Below are 21,495 nucleotides of genomic sequence, written 5' to 3'. Positions count from 1 at the left end.
TACGAACCGCGCGCTACAGGTTTTCAGGTACACGTTCTCGTCATTAAATGACTCGCGATGGCTGCATCACCGCACGCTGGGTATTATGATTTCGAGACCACCCAAGCCCGGGCGTTATTCATCCGCGTTCCATATCTAGTCCCAGACTTCTTACAGAAAGTGATCAAATATGGACCAATGAATTAGGATGCAAGGAATGGACTCCTGAACAAATAGCATGTATACACGCAAGTAATATATTGATCCACACACATACCGTAAGATATAAAATGTACTATTCATAAAAAAATTCAAAAAATTGTTGCATCTATCTATCTATTATATACTAAAAGCAAAATAAGAGTGTTTTAGCGGAGAAACCAGGTTAATCCACATAAACTAAAATTACTACATCCGTTGATTGTAATAGTAACGGATGAGATTAAGGGTCAAGTCAAAGTTACGTAAATTGTTGTCGCGTTACAAAACACGTACACATGAAAAGGTACGAGGGGCCGTGGTGTCCATATAAGCTTTCACATGTGCTAAATAATCTAGCCTATGATGGTGGCGATTAAAAAAAAATCTCGTACAACATCGTGCGCTGGAATAAAACAACCAACGAAGGAGTTTGTACCGGTACTAGAAAGAGAGTCCAAATGCTTTACGTAAAAAAAAAGGCAGGTCTATCTCCCAGCTCTATCTCTTTCTTTTTCTCTCTATACCATATGAGACTAGGGCTCCACGTATCCATGCACGAGAAACTAAAAAACATATCGGGTTAAAGCACTGCATGCAGCATATACAAGTGACATATCAGCCGGAATGACTTCAATCGTTACACAAAGAATTTGATCTGTGTCACACATATATATTGCCACTTAATTATGACATCTTTGATTCTCAAAAGAAAAATATATGGGGATTTCTATTTTCGTGCCCTCGGTTTCTTAGTTGTGCTCAGTTTTCCCCAGCTCCTTAGTTTTTCCTCAGTTTTCCCCAAGACCTTGTCTGAAACCCGCAGAAGAAGCTCGGACGGAAGGAATCCGTTAAGTTGACCGTTCCGTGCTGACGAGTGGGGTCGTGTCATTTATGGGGCCGCGTCTTGTGGGGCTGGTAGGAAGGAACCGCGTGGGACATGACGAGATCGTGTTTGTGGGGCCGTAGCGTATGGAGCCGTGTGGGTCCGGGACGTGGGCACGAGTGGTTTCTGTCTCTTTCGCCCAGATTAGCAGTTTTCAATGTACCTTTTTCCTCTCTCTCGCTCGATCTCATTCATATTTGATAGACCAAATTGGTAGCAAATCTAGAGCAGCTTCTCCTTCTGTTTTTTAATGCCATTCATTTCTTTATGCCTTTGTTTTTACCCAATCAGGTAGGAAATCTAGGGCACAAATCCAGAGAAAATATAGGATAAGCTGCATACAGCAGCCAACATAGCATAGATATATTCACGACAGATCCAACAGTAGTACCGATAGAACACTACAACATAAGCTATATTTTACATGAATTTAAGCTGCTCTACATATAGAGCAGTCACATACAGAGAGTGCAGTAGGCATATTCAACGCCTCCAGGTAGCGCATGTGACTCGCTTGGAGGTTGCGCAGGTGAATACCAAGTGCTTTGTGTTTGACCATGAACGCATGCACGTTCACGGTCGTTCCAACTCTAGCGCCGCATCTGCCAATGGATTCAGCATGGTTCACCAGACAGTTGAAGTCGGTGGCGCGGAGCTTCCTGTTGCAGAAGGGGCACTTGTAAATTCCTCGAGCAAAGGGGCCATCGTAATGGCCGGACTGTAGCCTCCTGAGGACGTGACGAGTATTGGTGTGGAAGGACTCGTCGTCGCTGTCGACGTCGCTGCTCTGTGATACGTCTCCGACGTATCGATAATTTCTTATGTTCCATGCCACATTATTGATGTTATCTACATGTTTTATGCACACTTTATGTCATATTCGTGCATTTTCTGGAACTAACCTATTAACAAGATGCCGAAGTGCCAGTTCCTGTTTTCTGCTGTTTTTGGTTTCAGAAATCCTAGTAACGAAATATTCTCGGAATCGGACGAAATCAACGCCCAAGTTCCTATTTTCGCCGGAAGCATCCAGAACACACGAGAAGGACCAGAGGGGGGGCACTGGGCCCCCAGACCATAGGCCGGCGCGGCCCAGGCCCTGGCCGCGCCGCCCTATGGTTTCGTCACCCCTTCGACCCTCCTGCGCCGCCTCTTCGCCTATATAAAGCCCCTGGATCGAAAACCCTGATACGCTTGACGAAAACCACAGAAACCTTCCAGAGCCGCCGCCATCGCGAGGCCAAGATCTGGGGGACAGGAGTCTCTGTTCCGGCACGCTGCCGGAGCGGGGAAGTGCCCCCGGAAGGCTTCTCCATCGACACCGCTGCCATCTTCACCGCCATCTTCATCACCGCTGCTGCTCCCATGAGGAGGGAGTAGTTCTCCATCAAGGCTCGGGGCTGTACCGGTAGCTGTGTGGTTCATCTCTCTCCCATGTACCTCAATACAATGATCTCATGAGCTGCTTTACATGATTGAGATTCATATGAGTTTGTATCACAATTTATCTATGTGCTACTCTAGCAATGTTATTAAAGTAGTTCTATTCCTCCTGCACGTGTGTAAAGGTGACAGTGTGTGCACCGTGTTAGTACTTGGTTTATGCTATGATCATGATCTCTTGTAGATTGCGAAGTTAACTATTGCTATGATAATATTGATGTGATCTATTCCTCCTACATATGCATGAAGGTGACAGTGTGCATGCTATGTTAGTACTTGGTTTAGTCTGTTGATCTATCTTACACTATAAGGTTACTTAAATATGAGCATTATTGTGGAGCTTGTTAACTCCGGCATTGAGGGTTCGTGTAATCCTACGCAATGTGTTCATCATCCAACGAAAGTGTAGAGTATGCATTTATCTATTCTGTTATGTGATCAATGTTGAGAGTGTCCACTAGTGAAAGTGTAATCCCTAGGCCTTGTTCTTAAATACTGCTATCGCTACTTGTTTACTACTGCTGCGTTACTACTGCTTGTTTGCTATTTCACTGTGTTACTACTGCTGCAATACTACCATCATCAACTACACGCCGGCAAGCTATTTTCTGGCACCGTTGCTACTGCTCATATATATTCATACCACCTGTATTTCACTATCTCTTCGCCGAACTAGTGCACCTATTAGGTGTGTTGGGGACACAAGAGACTTCTTGCTTTGTGGTTGCAGGGTTGCATGAGAGGGATATCTTTGACCTCTTCCTCCCTGAGTTCGATAAACCTTGGGTGATCCACTTAAGGGAAAACTTGCTGCTGTTCTACAAACCTCTGCTCTTGGAGGCCCAACACTGTCTACAGGAAAGGAGGGGGAACGTAGACATCAAGCACTTTTCTGGCGCCGTTGCCGGGGACCAGAAAGCTACACAACAGGAATTTCCTCCCTCGTCAACCCCGCGCCAGTCCTGGACAGCATCAAGTATTTTCTGGCGCCGTTGCCGGGGAGGAAAGGTAAAAGGTACTCACACTCCGGATCTTGGATACTAAGCTATTCTCCGTCGTTGTAAGTACTCGAAGCTATTTCCTTTAGATCCTGCAATTGCATCTTTTTGTTTCTTGTTTTACACTAGTAAGGCATAATGGAAAACATCTGTGAGCTCTTTGTACTATTTCCTGAGTCAAGACATGAATGGTTTAATGCGAAAATTAAAAAACCCATGGAATCTTATTTGCATGCTAGTAGCAATGATATTAGTATGAACGCTTTGAACACCATTGTTGCTAATGATATGGAAAATTCTAAGCTTGGGGAAGCTGGCTTTGATGAGCATGATATTTTTAGTCCCCCAAGCATTGAGGAGAAAATTTTCTTTGATGATACTTTGCCTCCTATTTATGATGATTATAATGATAGTGGTCTTTTGGTGCCACCTACTATGGAGAGTAAATTTTGTTATACTATGCCTCCTACACTTGATGAGAATAATAATGATAGCTACTTTGTTGAATTTGCTCCTACTACAATTAATAAGAATAACTATGCTTATGTGGAGAGTAATAATTTTATGCATGAGACTCATGATAAGAATGCTTTGTGTGATAGTTACATTGTTGAGTTTGCTCATGACACTACTGAAAGCTATTATGAGAGAGGAAAATGTGGTTGTAGAAATTTTCATGTTACTAAAATACCTCTCTATGTGCTGAAATTTTTGAAGCTACACTTGTTCTATCTTCCTATGCTTGCTACTTTGCTCTTCATGAACTTGTTTCTTTACAAGATTCCCTTTCATAGGAAGCATGTTAGACTTAAATGTGTTTTGTATTTGCCTCTTGATGCTCTCTTTTTCTTCAAATACTATTTCTTGCGAGTGCATCATCAAAACTGCTGAGCCCATCTTAATGGCTATAAAGAAAGAACTTCTTGGGAGATAACCCATGTGTTATTTTGCTACAGTACTTTATTTTATATTTGTGTCTTGGAAGTTGTTTATTACTGTAGCAACCTCTCCTTATCTTAGTTTTGTGTTTTGTTGTGCCAAGTTAAGCCGTTGATAGAAAAGTAAGTACTAGATTTGGATTACTGCGCAGTTCCAGATTTCTTTGCTGTCACGAATCTGGGTCCACCTCCCTGTAGGTAGCTCAGAAAATTATGCCAATTTACGTGCATGATCCTCAGATATGTACGCAACTTTCATTCAATTTGAGCATTTTCATTTGAGCAAGTCTGGTGCCATTTTAAAATTCGTCAATACGAACTGTTCTGTTTTGACAGATTCTGCCTTTTATTTCGCATTGCCTCTTTTGCTATGTTGGATGAATTTCTTTGATCCACTAATGTCCAGTAGCATTATGCAATGTCCAGAAGTGTTAAGAATGATTGTGTCACCTCTGAATATGTTAATTTTTATTGTGCACTAACCCTCTAATGAGTTGTTTCGAGTTTGGTGTGGAGGAAGTTTTCAAGGATCAAGAGAGGAGTATGATGCAACATGATCAAGGAGAGTGAAAGCTCTAAGCTTGGGGATGCCCCAGTGGTTCACCCCTACATATATCAAGAAGACTCAAGCATCTAAGCTTGGGGATGCCCAAGGCATCCCCTTCTTCATCGACAACATTATCAGGTTCCTCCCCTGAAACTATATTTTTATTCCATCACATCTTATGTGCTTTTTCTTGGAGCGTCGGTTTGTTTTTGTTTTTTGTTTTGTTTGAATAAAATGGATCCTAGCATTCACTTTATGGGAGAGAGACACGCTCCGCTGTAGCATATGGACAAGTATGTCCTTGGTTTCTACTCATAGTATTCATGGCGAAGTTTCTCCTTCGTTAAATTGTTATATGGTTGGAATTGGAAAATGATACATGTAGTAATTGCTATAAATGTCTTGGGTAATGTGATACTTGGCAATTGTTGTGCTCATGTTTAAGCTCTTGCATCATATACTTTGCACCCATTAATGAAGAAATACATAGAGCATGCTAAAATTTGGTTTGCATATTTGGTTTCTCTAAGGTCTAGATAATTTCTAGTATTGAGTTTGAACAACAAGGAAGACGGTGTAGAGTCTTATAATGTTTTCAATATGTCTTTTATGTGAGTTTTGCTGCACCGGTTCATCCTTGTGTTTGTTTCAAATAAGCCTTGCTAGCCTAAACCTTGTATCGAGAGGGAATACTTCTCATGCATCCAAAATACTTGAGCCAACCACTATGCCATTTGTGTCCACCATACCTACCTACTACATGGTATTTCCTGCCATTCCAAAGTAAATTGCTTGAGTGCTACCTTTAAACAATTCAAAATTTATCACCTCTGATTTGTGTCAATGTTTTATAGCTCATGAGGAAGTATGTGGTGTTTATCTTTCAATCTTGTTGGGCAACTTTCACCAATGGACTAGTGGCTTCATCCGCTTATCCAATAATTTTGCAAAAAGAGCTGGCAATGGGATTCCCAGTCCCAAATTAATTAACAAAAATAGACACTCCTCCATGGTATGTGATTGTTGGACGGCACCCGAAGGATTCGGTTAGCCATGGCTTGTGTAAGCAAAGGTTGGGAGGAGTGTCATCATAATAAAACTAAAATAAAAAGGCACTCCTTCATGGTATGAGATTGTTGGCAGGCACCCGAGGATTCGGTTAGCCATGGTTTGTGAAAGAAAGGTTGGAAGGAGTGCCACCCAAAATAAAATAAAATGGGAGCCGCTCTTTGAAGGTTTGTCTGGCAAGGGGGTTAGAGTACCCGCTACCATTCGTTGACAACAACATACACCTCTCAAAACTTTATTTTCATGCTCTCTTTATGTTTTCAAAATCAAAGCTCTAGCACAAATATAGCAATCGATGCTTTTCCTCTATGGAGGACCATTCTTTTACTTTCATTGTTGAGTCAGTTCACCTATTTCTCTCCACCTCAAGAAGCAAACACTTGTGTGAACTGTGCATTGATTCCTACATATTTGCATATTGCATTTGTTATATTGCTTTGCATTGACAATTATCCATGAGATATACATGTTATAAGTTGAAAGCAACCGCTGAAACTTAATCTTCCTTTATGTTGCTTCAATACCTTTACTTTGAATTATTGCTTTATGAGTTAACTCTTATGCAAGACTTATTGATGCTTGTCTTGAAGTACTATTCATGAAAAGTCTTTGCTATATGATTCATTTGCTTACTCATGTCATATACATTGTTTTGATCGCTGCATTCACTACATATGCTTTACAAATAGTATGATCAAGGTTATGATGGCATGTCACTCCAGAAATTATCTGTGTTATCGTTTTACCTGCTCGGGACGAGCAGAACTAAGCTTGGGGATGCTGATACGTCTCCGACGTATCGATAATTTCTTATGTTCCATGCCACATTATTGATGTTATCTACATGTTTTATGCACACTTTATGTCATATTCGTGCATTTTCTGGAACTAACCTATTAACAAGATGTCGAAGTGCCAGTTCCTGTTTTCTGCTGTTTTTAGTTTCAGAAATCCTAGTAACGAAATATTCTCGGAATCGGACGAAATCAACGCCCAAGTTCCTATTTTCACCGGAAGCATCCAGAACACACGAGAAGGACCAGAGGGGGGGCACTGGGCCCCCAGACCATAGGCCGGCGCGGCCCAGGCCCTGGCCGCGCCGCCCTATGGTTTCGTCACCCCTTCGACCCTCCTGCGCCGCCTCTTCGCCTATATAAAGCCCCTGGATCGAAAACCCTGATACGCTTGACGAAAACCACAGAAACCTTCCAGAGCCGCCGCCATCGCGAGGCTAAGATCTGGGGGACAGGAGTCTCTGTTCCGGCACGCTGCCGGAGCGGGGAAGTGCCCCCGGAAGGCTTCTCCATCGACACCGCTGCCATCTTCACCGCCATCTTCATCACCGCTGCTGCTCCCATGAGGAGGGAGTAGTTCTCCATCAAGGCTCGGGGCTGTACCGGTAGCTATGTGGTTCATCTCTCTCCCATGTACCTCAATACAATGATCTCATGAGCTGCTTTACATGATTGAGATTCATATGAGTTTGTATCACAATTTATCTATGTGCTACTCTAGCAATGTTATTAAAGTAGTTCTATTCCTCCTGCACGTGTGTAAAGGTGACAGTGTGTGCACCGTGTTAGTACTTGGTTTATGCTATGATCATGATCTCTTGTAGATTGCGAAGTTAACTATTGCTATGATAATATTGATGTGATCTATTCCTCCTACATATGCATGAAGGTGACAGTGTGCATGCTATGTTAGTACTTGGTTTAGTCTGTTGATCTATCTTACACTATAAGGTTACTTAAATATGAGCATTATTGTGGAGCTTGTTAACTCCGGCATTGAGGGTTCGTGTAATCCTACGCAATGTGTTCATCATCCAACGAAAGTGTAGAGTATGCATTTATCTATTCTGTTATGTGATCAATGTTGAGAGTGTCCACTAGTGAAAGTGTAATCCCTAGGCCTTGTTCTTAAATACTGCTATCGCTACTTGTTTACTACTGCTGCGTTACTACTGCTTGTTTGCTATTTCACTGTGTTACTACTGCTGCAATACTACCATCATCAACTACACGCCGGCAAGCTATTTTCTGGCACCGTTGCTACTGCTCATATATATTCATACCACCTGTATTTCACTATCTCTTCGCCGAACTAGTGCACCTATTAGGTGTGTTGGGGACACAAGAGACTTCTTGCTTTGTGGTTGCAGGGTTGCATGAGAGGGATATCTTTGACCTCTTCCTCCCTGAGTTCGATAAACCTTGGGTGATCCACTTAAGGGAAAACTTGCTGCTGTTCTACAAACCTCTGCTCTTGGAGGCCCAACACTGTCTACAGGAAAGGAGGGGGAACGTAGACATCAAGCACTTTTCTGGCGCCGTTGCCGGGGACCAGAAAGCTACACAACAGGAATTTCCTCCCTCGTCAACCCCGCGCCAGTCCTGGACAGCATCACTCTGCACCTGTCACGTAGTACCAAAGATCGTGCAAAAAACACGGAGCCAATTGCAATGATGATGGAACAGAGAGTGAACAAAGATCATGCATGAAAATATGGGCTCGAAAAAAAGAGGTAGCCTCAGTAACATTGGACACACTTATATCCAGGATTTGAGTCAGTAAACCAAAGATCATGCACAACAAATTTGTACACACCAATTGTTTACGGACCAAACCCTGAATCAATTTGTGCCCAAATATTCATCATCATTCGCACAAATCTTAAACAAAAGCAAATCACAAACACTAATAACGCAAGATCTAACACAAAAGGATTAAACTAGGAACAGACGTACCCTAATAATGCAAGATCTAACACAAATGGATTGAACTAGGAACAAACTTACCCTAATAACCCTAGATCTAACACAAAAGGATTGAAATGGGATAAGAACAAGGGAGCAAAGGGTTACATCCGGCTCATCGTCGACGATGCCGGTGTCGTAGGGGTTCTCCGGCGCGACGTACGACACTTGTTCGTATGGGTTCCAAGCGACGGGGGCCTGGACGGTGGCAGCGGCCGATGCGCTGGCGGCTGATGCGCCGGCTGCTACGTTGGAAGCAGCGACAGGGGCCTGGACGGGGGCAGCGGCCGATGCGCCAGCGGCTGATGCGCCGGCTGCTAAGCTGAAAGTAGCGACAGGGGCCTTGACGGGGGCAGCGGCCGATGCGCCGGCGTCTGATGCGCCGGCTGCTACGTTGGAAGCAGTGATAGGGGCCTGGATGGGGGCAGCGACCGATGCGCCGACAATGGGCATCTCATTCTTGTCCATTGCCGGCGGTTTTCTTCGCGGTTTTTTCTTCGGTTGTGGAGAAGACGATGGGACAGGAGAGGCGGTTGCAGTGAGAACGTGCGTCGAGGGAGAGAAAAAAGGGATCTATAAAGACGAAGGTGGCGTGTACCGCAACACACGTCCGCTATGCACGGCTGCAGCATGCACCGCGACACGAGTCTAACCCTGGGACGTTTGGTGTACTCAGTTATAACCTCGGGCCTTATACAGAAATTTTATCTGTACTTAGTTTTCCCCTCGAGTATTTAGACTGGCAAGTGCAATATACTCAGTTTTACCCTGAAGTAGCTGGCCAACAGAGATTCAACAAATGAGATTAACATATCTAATTGAGTCATTTCATGCGCAAAAAAATCCAAAAAAATAAAACATAGTGGCACCTACTCATGGAGTCTTCCTGCGCAACCTGCCACCTAGAAAACCTTAACAAACATATATAAATCAAGTTTGACCCCAAATTTCCACTTCTCAGAATCAGCAGTGTAGCTATGAAGATGCATGGTTTTTCACTCAAACCCCTTTGCAAAACATCTTCCCCAAGAACATAGTTTGTCTAAATGATGCCATAATTGTCACACTCATGTATATTTGAATCGCAAATAATTTCATGTAGCCCAATTTGAATTATATTGTACAAAACACGCATTTTCATTTTGTAATTTTTTTGTTTGAATCCCTTAGTCTATTTACTATTTATGTGCCCTTGGATTCTTAGTACTACTCAGTTTTGCCCTCAAGTTCTGTCACAAATGCTCTCAGAAGCCCAAACTTATCCTGATTGGTTGAGCCGTTGTCACACGGATCGACTCCACGAACCGTTGATCAACTGATCTAACGGGCAGTATACCCCTCCCCGTCTCTTCGTGGCCACCCCTCTCTCTCTCTCTTCGTGGCCACCCCTCTCTCTCTGTTGGTGGATGCATTATTGTCACCCATCTAACAATTAAGCAAAATAAGAGTGTTTTAACGGAAAAACCAGGTTAATCCACATAAACTAAAATTACTACATCCGTTGATTGTAATAGTAACGGATGAGATTAAGGGTCAAGTCAAATTACGTAAATTGGTGTCACGTTACAAAACACGTACACATGAAAAGGTACGAGGGGCCGTGATGTCCATATAAGCTTTCACATGTGCTAAATAATCTAGCCTATGATGGTGGCGATTAAAAAAAACTCGTACAACATCGTGCGCTGGAATAAAACAACCAACGAAGGAGTTTGTACCGGTACCGGAAAGAGAGTCCAAATGATTTACGTAAAGAAAGGGCAAGTCTATCTCCCAGCTCTATCTCTTTATTTTTCTCTCTATACCATATGAGACTAGGGCTCCACGTATCCATGCACGAGAAACTGAAAAACATATCGGGTTAAAGCAGTGCATGCAGCATATACAAGTGACATATCAGCCGGAATGACTTCAATCGTTACACAAAGAATTTGATCTGTCTCACACACGTATATATTGCCACTTAATTATGACATCTTTGATTCTCAAAAGAAAAATATATAGGAATTTCTATTTTTGTGCCCTCGGTTTTTTAGTTGTGCTCAGTTTTCCCCAGCTCCTTAGTTTTTCCTCAATTTTCCCCAAGACCTTGTCTGAAACCCGCAGAAGGAGCTCGGACGGAAGGAATCTGTTAAGTTGACCGTTCCGTGCTGATGAGTGGGGTCGTGTCGTTTGTGGGGCCGCGTCGTGTGGGGTTGGTAGGAAGGAACCGCGTGGGACAGGACGAGACCGTGTTTGTGGGGCCGTAGCGTGTGGAGCCGTGTGGGTCCGCGACGTGGGCACGAGTGGTTTCTGTCTCTTTCGCCCAGATTAGCAGTTTTCAATGTACCTTTTTCCTCTCTCTCGCTCGATCTCATTCATATTTGATAGCCCAAATTGGTAGCAAATCTAGAGCAGCTTCTCCTTCTGTTTTTTAACGCCATTCATTTCTTTATGCCTTCGTTTTTACCCAATCAGGTAGGAAATCTAGGACACAAATCCAGAGAAAATATAGGATAAGCTGCATACAACAGCCAACATAGTATAGATATATTCACGACAGATCCAACAATAGTACCAGTAGAACCCTACAACATAAACTATATTTTACATGAATTTAAGCTGCTCTACAGATAGAGCAGTCACATACAGAGAGTGCAGTAGACATGTTCAATGCCTCCAGGTAGCGCATGTGACTCGCTTGGAGGTTACGCAGGTTAATACCAAGTGCTTTGTGTTTGGCCATGAACGCATGCACGTTCACGGTTGTTCCAACTCTAGCACCGCATCTGTCAATGGATTCAACATGGTTCACCAGACAGTTGAAGTCAGTGGCGCGGAGCTTCCTGTTGCAGAAGGGGCACTTGTAAATTACCCGAGCAATGGGGCCATCGTAATGGCCGGACTGCAGCCTCCTGAGGATGTGACGAGTCTTGGTGTGGAAGGACTCGTCGTCGCTGTCGACGTCGCTGCTCTGCACCTGTCACGTAGCACCAAAGATCGTGCAAAAAACACGGATCCAATTGCAACGATGATGGAACAGAGAGTGAACAAAGATCATGCATGATAATATGGGCTCGAAAAAAAGAGGTAGCCTCAGTTACATTGGACACACTTATATCCAGGATTTGAGTCAGAAACCAAAGATCATGCACAACAAATTTTACACACCAATTGTTTACTGACCAAGCCCTGAATCAATTTGTGCCCAAATATTCATTATCATCGGCACAAATCTTAAACAAAAGCAAATCACAAACACTAATAACGCAAGATCTAACACAAAATGATTAAACTAGGAACAGACGCACCCTAATAATGCAAGATCTAACACAAATGGATTGAACTAGGAACAAACTTACACTAATAACGCTAGATATAACACAAAATAATTGAAATGGGATAAGAACAAGGGAGCAAAGGGTTACCTCCGGCTCATCGTCGACGATGCTTGTGTCGTAGGGGTTCTCCGGCGTGATGTACGGCACTGGTTCGTACGGGTTCCAAGCGACGGGGGCCTAGACGGTGGCGGCGGCCGATGCGCCGGCTGCTACGTTGGAATCAGCGACAGGGGCCTGGACGGGGGCAGCGGCCGATGCGCCGGCGGCCTATGCGCCGGCTGCTACGCTGGAAGTAGCGACAGGGGCCTGGACGGGGGCAGCGGCCGATGCGCCGGCGTCTGATGTGCCGACTGCTACGTTGGAAGCAGCGATAGGGGCCTGGACGGGGGCAGCGGCCGATGCGCCGGCGGCTGATGCGCCGACAATGGGCACCTCATTCTTGTCCATCGCCGGCGGTTTTCTTTGGGGTTTTTTCTTCGGTTGTGGAGAAGATGATGGGACAGGAGAGGCGGTTGCAGTAAGAACGTGCGTCGAGGGAGAGAAAAAAGTGCTCTAGAAAGACGAAGGTGGCGTGTACCGCAACACGCGTCCGCTATGCACGGCTGCAGCGTGCACCGCGACACGAGTCTAACCCTGAGACGTTTGGTGTACTCAGTTATAACCTCGGGCCTTATACAGAAATTTTATCTGTACTCAGTTTTCCCCTCGAGTACTTAGACTGACAAGCACAATATACTCAGTTTTACCCTCAAGTAGCTAGTCAACAGAGAGTCAACAAATGAGATTAACATATCTAATTGAATCATTTCATGCGCAAAAAAATCCAAAAAAATAAAAACATAGTGGCACCTACTCATGGAGTCTTCCTACGCAACCTGCCACCTAGAAAACCTTAACAAACATATATAAATCAAGTTTTACCACAAATTGCCACTTCTCAGAATCAGCAGTGTAGCTATGAAGATGCATGGTTTTCCATTCAAACCCCTTTGCAAAACATCTTCCCCAAAAACATAGTTTGTCTAAATGATGCCATAATTGTCACACTCATGTATATTTGAATTGCAAATAATTTGATGTAGCCCAATATGAATTATATTGTACAAAACACGCATTTTTCATTTTGTAATTTTTTTGTTTGAATCCCTTAGTGTATTTACTATTTATGTGCCCTTGAATTCTTAGGACTACTCAGTTTTGCCCTCAAGTTCTGTCACAAATTCTCTCAGAAGCCCAAAATTATCCTGATTGGTTGAGCCGTTGTCACACGAATCGACTCGACGAACCGTTGATCAACTGATCTAACGGGCAGTATACCCCTCCCCGTCTCTTCGTGGCCACCCCTCTCTCTCTTCGTTGCCACCCCTCTCTCTCTCTCTGTCGATGGATGCATTATTATCACTCATCTAACAATTAAGCAAAATAAGAGTGTTTTAACGGAGAAACCATGTTAATCCACATAAACTAAAATTACTACATCCGTTGATTGTAATAGTAACGGATGAGACTAAGGGTCAGGCCAAAGTTACGTAAATTGTTGTCACGTTACAAAACACGTACATATGAAAAGGTACGAGGGGCCGTGATGTCCATATAAGATTTCACATGTGCTAAATAATCTAGCCTATGATGGTGGCGATTAAAAAAATCTCGTACAACATCGTGCGCTGGAATAAAACAACGAGCGAAGGAGTTTGTACCGGTACCGGAAAGAGAGTCCAAATGGTTTACGTAAAAAAAGGGCAGGTCTATCTCCCAGCTCTATCTCTTTATTTTTCTCTCTATACCATATGAGACTAGGGCTCCACGTATCCATGCACGAGAAACTGAAAAACATATCGGGTTAAAGCAGTGCATGCAACATATACAAGTGACATATCAGCCGGAATGACTTCAATCGTTACACAAAGAATTTGATCTGTCTCACACACGTATATATTGCCACTTAATTATGACATCTTTGATTCTCAAAAGAAAATTATATAGGGATTTCTATTTTCGTGCCCTCGGTTTTTTAGTTGTGCTCAGTTTTCTCCAGCTCCTTAGTTTTTCCTCAGTTTTCCCCAAGACCTTGTCTGAAATCCGCAGAAGGAGCTCGGATGGAAGGAATCCGTTAAGTTGACCGTTCCGTACTGACGAGTGGGGTCGTGTCGTTTGTGGGGCCGCGTCGTGTGGGGCTGTGATGTCTACGCACGCTTCTATTCCTGTAGACAGTGTTGGGCCTCCAAGAGCAGAGGTTTGTAGAACAGCAACAAGTTTCCCTTAGTGAATCACCCAAGGTTTATCGAACTCAGGGAGGTAGAGTTCAAAGATATCCCTCTCAAGCAACCCTGCAATTAAGATACAAGAAGTCTCTTGTGTCCCAACACACCTAATACACTTGTCAGATGTATAGGTGCACTAGTTCGGCGAAGAGATAGTGAAATACAAGTAATATGGATGATTATAAGTAGTAATTGCAATCTGAAAGAAAATGGCAGCAAGCGAACATGTAGCAGAACTTGTTGGAAACGGTGTTTCAATGCTTAGAAACAAGGCCTAGGGATCATACTTTCACTAGTAGACACTCTCAACAATGATCACATAATTGGACAATTAGATAACTTCTCTTCACTTGTGCTACTCTGAATTACTCTCCTATTGGAATCACTAATCATCACGTAGTGGCTACAAAAGCTCCACTCAAAGTTCATCAAGTACTTGACAAACACCACTCATAGGGATATCCTCATCAAATCATAATCCAAGATAATACCGTTGCAATTTAGACCGAGTACTAACATAGCATACACACTGTCAACAATAGCTATGAGAGGGGGAATAGATCACATCAATACTATCATAGTAATAGTTAACTTCATAATCCACAAGAGATTACAATCATAGCCTACGCCAAGTACTACATGATGCACACACTGTCCTCTTTACATCATGGAGGAGGAATATACTACTTTAATAACATCACTAGAGTAGCACATAGATTAATAGTGATACAAAGCTCATGATCACATAAAGATCACACCATGGGAGAGAGAGATGAACCACATAGCTACTGGTAGAGCCCTCAGCCTCGGGGGAGAACTACTCCCTCCTCATCATGGGAGACATCAATGACGATGAAGATGGCGATGAAGTCGATGTAGATGGATTCCGGGGGCAATTCCCCATCCCGGTGGCGTGCCGGAACAGAGATTTTGTCCCCCGAAACATGACTTCGCGATGGCGGCGGCTAATGTCTACGCACGCTTCTGTTCCTGTAGACAGTGTTGGGCCTCCAAGAGCAGAGGTTTGTAGAACAGCAGCAAGTTTCCCTTAAATGAATCACCCAAGGTTTATCGAACTCAGGGAGGTAGAGGTCAAAGATATCCCTCTCAAGCAACCCTGCAATTAAGATACAAGAAGTCTCTTGTGTCCCCAACACACATAATACACTTGTCAGATGTATAGGTGCACTATTTCGGTGAAGAGATAGTGAAATACAACTAATATGGATGATTGTAAGTAGTAATTGCAATCTGAAATATAAATGGAAGCAAGCGAACATGTAACAGAACTTGTTGGAAACGGTGTTTAAATGCTTAGAAACAAGGCCTAGGGATCATACTTTCACTATTGGATACTCTCAACAATGATCACATAACTGAATAAATAAATGCTACTCTTAAACACTCTCTTGTTGGATAACAAACACCATTCATTGTGTAGGGCTACAAAGCACACCTCAAGCCGGAGTAAACAAGCTCCACAACATCCGGAGTTCATATTAAAGTAACCTCTAGAGTGCATAATAGACCGTTACAATTTAGACCGAGTACTAACATAGCATACACACTGTCACCAATAGCTATGAAAGGGGGAATAGATCACATTAATACCATCATAGTAATAGTTAACTTCATAATATACAAGAGATTACAATCATAACCTACGCCAAGTATTACATGATGCACACACTGTCAACTTTACATCATGGAGGAGGAATAGACTACTTTAATAACATCACTAGAGTAGCACATAGATTAATAGTGATACAAAGCTCATGATCACATAAAGATCACACCATGGGAGAGAGAGATGAACCACATAGCTACCGGTAGAGCGCTCAGCCTCGGGGGAGAACTACTCCCTCTTCATCATGGGAAACAGCGATGGCGATGAAGATGGCGGTGGTGTCGATGGAGATGACTCCGGGGGCAATTCCCCGCCCAGGCGGCATGCCGGAACAGAGATTTCTAACCCCTGAAACTAGGTTTCGCGATGGCGGCGGCGCCCCTGGAGTCTTTCTAAAATATGATTGATTGATATAGGGTTTTCGCGTCGCGAGGGATTATATATGCGAAAGGGCGGCGTCGGAGGGGTCCCGAGGGGCCCACCCCATACCTGGGCGCGCGCCCCCTCCTTGGCCGCGCCGCCAGGTGGTGTGGGCCCCCTGGCCCTTCTCCGTCTCTCCTTCGGTGTTTTGGGTCCGTCTCGGTAAAATAGAAGGTTTGGCTTTCGTTTCGTCCAATTCCGAGAATATTGCCCGAACAGCTTTTCTGGAACCAAAAATAGCAGAAAACAGGAACTGGCACCTCGGCATCTTGTTAATAGTTTAGTTCCGTAAAATGCATAAAAACGATATAAAGTGTATATAAAACATGTGAGTATTGTCATAAAACTAGCATGGAACATAAGAAATTATAGATACGTTTGAGACGTATCAAGCATCCCCAAGCTTAGTTCCTACTCGCCCTCTAGTAGGTAAACGATAACAAGGATAATTTCTGAAGTGACATGCTACTATCATAATCTTGATCAATACTATTGTAAAGCATATGAGATGAATGAAGGGATTCAAAGCAATGGTAAAGATAATGACTAAACAACTGAATCATATAGCAAAGACTTTTCATGAATAGTACTTTCAAGACAAGCATCAATAAGTCTTGCATAAGAGTTAACTCATAAAGCAATAGATTCTTAATAGAAGGTTTTGAAGCAACACAAAGGAAGATTTAAGTTTAAGCAGTTGCTTTCAACTTTCAACATGTATATCTCATGGATAATTGTCAACACAAAGTAATATGATGAGTGCAAACAAGCAAGTATGTAAGAATCAATGCACACAGTTGACACAAGTGTTTGCTTCTAAGATAGAAAGAAGTAGGTAAACTGACTCAACATAAAGTAAAAGAAATGCCCTTCGCAGAGGGAAGCAAGGATTACTCATGTGCTAGAGCTTTTTATTTTGAAAACATGGAAACTATTTTGTCAACGGTAGTAATAATTCATATGTGTTATGCATAAAACATCCTATAAGTTGCAAGCCTGATGCAACGAATACCAATAGTGCTCGCACCTTTTCCTAATTAGCTCGGATTTCCATGGATTATCATTGCATTACATATGTTTCAACCAAGTGTCACAAAGGGGTACCTCTATGCCACCTGTACAAAGGTCCAAGGAGATAGATCGCATTTGATTTCTCGTTTTTGATAAATCTCAACTTGAGGACATCCATACCGGGACAACATAGAAAACAGATAATGGACTCCTCTTTAATGCTTAAGCATTCAACAACAGATAATATTCTCATAAGAGATTGAGGATTAATGTCCAAACTAAAACTTCCACCATGATACATGGCTTTAGTTGGCGGCCCAATGTTCTTCTCTAACAATATGCATACTCAAACCATTTAATCATGACAAATCACCCTTAGTTCAGACAAGACGAACATGCATAGCAACTCACATGATATTCAACAAAAGTGTAACAGTTGATGGCGTCCCCAAAAACATGGTTACCGCTCAACAAGCAACTTATAAGAAATAAGATACATAAGAGACATATTCTTTATCACAATAGTTTTTAAGCTACTTTCCCATGAGCTATATATTGCAGAGACAAGGAATGAAATTTTAAAGGTAGCACGCAAGCAGTTTACTTGGATGGCAGAGAAATACCACATAGTAGGTAGTTATGGTAGACACAAATGGCATAAGTTTTGGCTCAAGGTTTTGGATGCACGAGAAGCATTCCCTCTCAGTACAAGGCTTTGGCTAGCAAGGTTGTTTGAAGCAAACACAAGTATGAACCGGTACAGCAAAACTTACATAAGAACATATTGCAAGCATTATAAGACTCTACACTGTCTTCCTTGTTGTTCAAACACTTTTACCAGAAAATATCTAGACTTTAGAGAGACCAATCATGCAAACCAAATTTCAACAAGCTCTACGGTAGTTCTCCACTAATAGGTTTAAACTACATGATGCAAGAGCTTAAACATGATCTACTTGAGAGCTCAAAACAATTGCCAAGTATCAAATTATTCAAGACAATATACCAATTACCACATGAAGCATTTTCTGTTTCCAACCAAATAGCAATGAACGAAGCGGTTTTCAACCTTCGCCATGAACATTAAAAGTAAAGCTAAAAACACCAGTGTTCATATGAACAAGCGGAGCGCGTCTCTCTCCCACACATGGATTGCTAGGATCCAAATTTATTCAGAGAATGGAAATAACAAAACGAAAATAAAACACACAGACGCTCCAAGTAAAGCTCATAAGATGTGACGGAATAAAAATATAGTTTCACTAGAGGTGACCTGATAAGTTGTCGATGAAGAAGGGGATGCCTTGGGCATCCCCAAGCTTAGATGCTTGAGTCTTCTTGAAATATGCAGGGATGAAGCACGGGGGCATCCCCAAGCTTAGGCTTTTCACTCTTCTTGATCATATCATATCATTCTCCTCTCTTGATCCTTGAAAACTTCCTCCACACCAAACTCAAAACAATCTCATTAGAGGGTTAGTGCATAATCAAAAACTTACATGTTCAGAGAGGACACAATCATTCCCAACACTTCTGGACATTACCCAAAGCTACTGAAATTTAATGGAGCAAAGAAATCCACTCAAACATAGTAAAAGAGGCAATGCGAAATAAAAGGCAGAATCTGTCAAAACAGAACAGTCCGTAAAGACGAATTTTTTAGAGGCACTTAACTTGCTCAGATGAAAAAGCTCAAATTGAATGAAAGTTGCGTACATATCTGAGGATTACTCATGAATTTTCGCAGATTTTTCAGACTCTCCTACAGAGAGATTAACTCAAATTCGTGACAGCTAAAAATATGTTTCTGCGCAGGAATCCATCTAGTATCAACTTTAATATCAAAGACTTTACTTGGCACAACAATGCAATAAAATAAAGATAAGGAGAGATTGCTACAGTCGTAACAACTTCCAAGACACAACAAGACAGTAGCAAAATAAAAACATGGGTTATCTCCCAAGAAGTGCTTTCTTTATAGCCATTAAGATGAGCTCAGTAATTTTAATGAAGCTCTCGCAAGAAATGAGAGTTGAAGCAAAAGAGAGCATCAAAAGTAAATAAGATACACTTTTAAGTCTAACCCACTTCCTATGAAAAGGAATCTTGTAAATAAACAAGTCATGTAAGCATAATGCAACAAGCATAGAAAGGCAACACAAGCGCAACTTCAAGATTCTCAACATGAAGAGGGGAAACTTAATATTATTAAGATGCATATAACTATGTTTCCCTCTCTCATAATAACTTTCAGTAGCGTCATTGATGAAATCCACAATATAATCATCACTTAAAACATTCTTATCATGGTTCATATGCATAAAAGTATCATTAATTTTGGCATAAGAAGAACTCTTCTCATTAATAGTAATTGGAGCAGGATCATTATCAAGAATTTGAACATGGTAGACAAGTTGCATACTAAGGGAATTATTTTTGGCAATCCCATCATAACTATGACAAGTTTCATAAGGATAATTATAACCTATGTCATAGCATTCTTTATAATAATTGTCAAAGATTGGAGGCATAGTGTCATCATAAGAAATAGAATAGTTATCTTCCACAGTGTGTTCATCTGTAATCATACCATCATTGTTACTAAAAGGAGATGTATCAAACATATAATCATCAGTATCAAAAGGATTTTCAAACACCTCATCCCCAAGCTTAGAGCTTTCCATAGCATTAGCAATAATAGTGTTCAAAGAGTTCATGCTAATAACATTGCTACAATTATTTTGCAAACAAAGTTCCATGTGTTTTTTTAATTCTCTCTTCAAACACATCATGTCCTAATTCAGTATAAAGTTCATAAAGATCTCTAAATTTTTTGTTGTTTTCCATTAAGCCTAACTAGTGAAAATAAAAACAAGAAACAAAAAGATATAATTGCAGGATCTAAAGGAAATAACTTCGAGCACTCACACACCAGCAACAGTGCTAGGAAATAGCTTAGTAGTCAGAGGATGTGAATACCTTTTACCTTACCTCCCCGGCAACGGCGCCAGAAAATAGCTTGATGTCTACGCACGCTTCTATTCCTGTAGACAGTGTTGGGCCTCCAAGAGCAGAGATTTGTAGAACATCAGCAAGTTTCCCTTAAGTGAATCACCCAAGGTTTATCGAACTCAGGGAGGTAGAGGTCAAAGATATCCCTCTCAAGCAACCCTTCAATTAAGATACAAGAAGTATCTTGTGTCCCCAACACACCTAATACACTTGTCAGATGTATAGGTGCACTAGTTCGGCGAAGAGATAGTGAAATACAACTAATATGGATGATTGTAAGTAGTAATTGCAATCTGAAATATAAATGGCAGCAAGCGAACATGTAACAGAACTTGTTGGAAACGGTGTTTCAATGCTTAGAAACAAGACCTAGGGATCATACTTTCACTAGTGGACACTCTCAACAATGATCACATAACTGAATAAATAAATGCTACTCTTAAACACTCTCTTGTTGGATAACAAACACCATTCATTGTGTAGGGCTACAAAGCACACCTCAAGCCGGAGTAAACAAGCTCCACAACTTCCGGAGTTCATATTAAAGTAACCTCTAGAGTGCATAATAGACCGTTGCAATTTAGACCGAGTACTAGCATGGCATACACACTGTCACTGATACGTCTCCGACGTATCGATAATTTCTTATGTTCCATGCCACATTATTGATGTTATCTACATGTTTTATGCACACTTTATGTCATATTCGTGCATTTTCTGGAACTAACCTATTAACAAGATGCCGAAGTGCCGATTCTTTGTTTCTGCTGTTTTTGGTTTCAGAAATCCTAGTAAGGAAATATTCTCGGAATTGGACGAAATCAAAGCCCAGGGGCCTATTTTCTCATGAAGCTTCCAGAAGTCCGAAGGAGAGACGAAGAGGGGCCACGGAGGGGCCACACCGTAGGGCGGCGCGGCCCCCCCTTGGCCGCGCGGCCCTGTGGTGTGGGGCCCCCGTGCCGCCTCTTGACCTGCCCTTTCGCCTATAAAAAGTCTCCGTGACGAAAACCCCAGTACCGAGAACC

Source organism: Lolium perenne, chromosome 1 (genome assembly GCF_019359855.2).
Source record: "Lolium perenne isolate Kyuss_39 chromosome 1, Kyuss_2.0, whole genome shotgun sequence".
In the NCBI taxonomy this organism is placed as follows: domain Eukaryota; kingdom Viridiplantae; phylum Streptophyta; class Magnoliopsida; order Poales; family Poaceae; genus Lolium; species Lolium perenne.
Note: the sequence above shows the minus strand (reverse complement) of the source record.